At 43.8% G+C, this 3,593-nt stretch overlaps 1 pseudogene; it reads right to left on the reverse strand.

The window, feature by feature from the left end:
* Positions 1-3,312: 3,312 nt before the first annotated feature.
* Positions 3,313-3,593, reverse strand: part of LOC116094872 — a 3,071-nt pseudogene continuing 2,790 nt past the window's right edge.

The following is a 3,593-nucleotide window of genomic DNA, read 5'->3' on the forward strand; positions in this document are numbered from 1 at the left end:
TGGGAAAAGAAGTAAGTCATGAGAAGTTGTTGAAACCCGCTTCTGGGGGGTTGAAAACCCTTCTAGGTTTTCAGTGTCCAGATTGGTATGCTGTAATAAAGCCTTTGTAGGGAGTTCTAAAAATTGACAGAGATTCTCCTGTTTGTCCTGGACAACCACTTGGAGTTTTTCAGAATATACTGGTTTTAAGGCTGCCTTTCTAAGACCAGCCAGAAGACAGATAACGAACCTGTCTCTGGCTAAAATACCACCTACAGAATTGTAATTCCACCGGGGATCCTGATCTGGCACTGTCTCAGAGCCAATTGGCTATGTACCCTCTACTTGGTGAATTCCATCTGCATGCACTCTTGCCTCTTCCCAGAATCATCTGCATTCCTCAGGAAGTAAATTATTAGTAAGAATCATATGAAAGTCAAGCTATAAGACTGAGTGATATACTGGAACACTTTAATAAACTTGGAAGAGTTAGAAGTATAGGACCCCAGCCTGTTTTCTATTTGGGAAAGTTCAGTAAGCGAGAACGGAACATGTACTCTGATGAGACCATCTACTCTAGCGGCTTCCTTTAGAGGAAGGACCGTTGCTGGGTCAGGTGTCTCTGGGGAGGGAGAACTTGGAGGTTTGGCTGTAGCCTTAGAGCAGGTGACAGGAGGAGTGAAAGTAGCTGTCAATTTGGGGCATTTGGAGCAACCCACAGCTGGCACAGAAGAAGGGGAGGGATCTGGAGGGGTAGAGCCAGCAGGCTCTGGGGTATCCTGGTCAGAAGGAGAAACTGAGGCAGCATTTTGGGTTTTCAGCCGCATGGAGACAGTTCTGTGGAGAAAAGGGGGTGGTTCATTAGCTGGATCTAGCATTGTAGTGTCATCTAGCAGAGGTTGTATAGATTTCATGGCTGAGAGAAGTTGGGTTGTGGAACAAGAGGAGCACAAGGAAGGATTGGAACATAGATAGATAAAAGTTTGGACAAAGGGAACCCCCTTCCATTTACCAGTTCACTGGCAGTATGTATTAAGATCTCTTAAAATAGATCTAGGGAGCCATTAAGTGGCCATTTTGAACTCCCATCTAGTTGATACTTAATTCAGATCTTATTGCATGATATATTAATTTTGATGCCTTCAAGTTAGGCGCTAACTTCAAAGATTTGAGATTTTCCAGGAGACATCCCAGTGGGGTTCCTGGAGGTACGGTCGAAGACATTCTGACACCCATTGGCAGATAATTGGACTATTCGTGCCAGAGTCCTGAGAACAGTCCAAAAAATGAAAAGAAATCAGCCAGGCTAGTGGCCCAAGTCGTCATGATGGCCCCCTAGTGGCTACCCAGCAGGCCCTGGGCCTGCTGTGGAAAGCAACCCACCCCGATAGGGAGGGTTTGGTTCAGCTGCAAGAGCCCTGAAGGGGAAGGGAATGAAGAGCTGCTTTGGAGGGAAAGGTCAACTAATGGTGGATGTCCTAAGATGTAAGTCAGCTGGGAGGCGTGACTGTAAACCCCGTAGTTCCCAGGGAAGGCTGGCCACTCCATGTCTGGAAAACTGGAGGTCCTCCCCTTGACAGATCCTAACAATTAATATGCCAGTGTCTGTTGGAGAATTATAGAGGACTGGTAAAGAGAAAACGTGAAACTGAAAGGTAGATGTGGGCCAGAGCAGAAGTTAGTCCCCTGATAGACCAGGAGGGGGACAGCTCACATGGTAGACATTTGCTCCAGCACCTCAGCTACGACGTTGTGGTTGTGGCTTCAGCAGCGGCAGCTTGCGTGCTGAAAGCCTGCGATTCTCATACCCACCAGCTGAGGGGGCCGCAAACTCGAGTACTCACGGCAGCCTCAGTTGCGGGCGCTGTGACCAGTCCACGTGGCTGTGATCTCTGCAGGTCCCCACTGTGGAGCAACGTGGAGGCTGCTGACAGAACAGCCAATTCCCAGGTTTCAGCACCAAATGATGTGTTAGAACGGTGGTTCGAGTCAGGACACACCACTCACTAGGCCCAAACAGTAAGAGGTGTAAAAGGATTAATTGAAAGGGAGAGAGGGGGCAGTAGTGGAGAGAGAGGAGGGAAAGAAAGAGGGTGAGGGAGGGGTGTTCCCCGTATATATATATGGGTTCTGACATAGTGGCTGCAGGTAAAGGTGGGAGGTGAGCCCAGTGGATTCTGAGAATATGGCGGCTGTTGCCCTGGCAACAGGTCTGTGAAGACCGCCCATGTGACATCAAGGGCTTTGGAAGCCCTGATGCTAACACAGCATGCATTTATTTTCTCTCCTGGTGAACAGAATAAGGAGAAAATTTTGCAACTTGGTTTAAGAGCTCTCCTCTAACCTAAGCCACTCTGAGCTTACTATTGAGACAGAACTTTTATCTCTTTAGATCTCATCTGCGTCAGATTTAGTAATTTCAGAAGTACATTTATAAATAAAGATTCCAAAATATCTTTCAATAAAACAAGTTGGTGCCTTTACTCTTTTTTTCACATTTATTTAGAGTAGACTATTTTGAAATTGATCACTGTTTAGAAGCTTAAATCCTGTTTTCTTTCCTGCAAAGGAAACCAAATATTTACTAATCTGGGAGTTCTGTAATGATTTTTTTTTTCTGTGCCAGCATTGCTAGTACAGCATCTCTCCAAAACAACCTTCATTTCTATGAATATATATTGCCCTGTGTTTATTCTAAGAAGACAAGGATCAAATTTGACAGAATAAATGTTTGAAAAGCAAAAGAGTTGATTTTAGAGAGGAGTCCTAAGATCTGCCCTCTGCTGGGAACAGCGCTAGGGTTTCTGGGTGGGCTTCGGCACCTCTTCAGATTCTCAGAGAAGAGGCGGGTTTGTAATAACTGACACAGGGATAATTATCAATTTATGTGTAAAAGAGAACTTTGGCTTAAGCCTTATATGAGAGGCAAAATATTGAGTTCAAAAGAGTTATAAACACAAAGATGTAATACTAAATTTTAAAAATTTCAGAAAAAAGTGAGAGAAAAATTCCAGACTTTAAGAGTAGATGAAGAGGCTAAAGGCTTGAACAAAGATGAACATTTTATACTTTAAAACGCAACAAAATTTAAAATCTTTTTTTTTACTGCAAATCAGATACATATATTCTTCTCTTACATTAAAGACATTAACAGTGAAAAAGGATTGTACTGTATTTATCACCACAGACCCATATTCTTTAGAAATTTTGGAAAATAAATGTCAGTCCTACAGGGCAAATCTTATCATTAGACTGTCAGTATATTGTCTTTTTTCTCTTTTTAAATAAATTTTTATCAAAATGGTACTTGTCTACCAATCTCTCTCGGACTTGTCACTGCTGTAAACACACATGACCATCTCCTTGGCCACTATGCCTTCGTTCAGGTCTCAAGGGCAGGCAGTGGCCAGCAAGAGACACTATGGATACCAGCAGCCATTCGCCCTTGGGGCTGCAGGGCACATGGCATCCCTTAGAACTCAACATTAGTGACAACTTCTTAGGGCCGAGTTTTAAAACCACGATGGTAATGGTGTGGCTTTCACCCTCAGAGCCTTCACAGCTAGATTGAGCCCATCGATTTCATTGAGAATCAGGTGTTAAAAACAAGTAAA

This window comes from Mastomys coucha, unplaced genomic scaffold, assembly GCF_008632895.1.
Source record: "Mastomys coucha isolate ucsf_1 unplaced genomic scaffold, UCSF_Mcou_1 pScaffold17, whole genome shotgun sequence".
NCBI classification, from domain to species: Eukaryota; Metazoa; Chordata; class Mammalia; order Rodentia; family Muridae; genus Mastomys; species Mastomys coucha.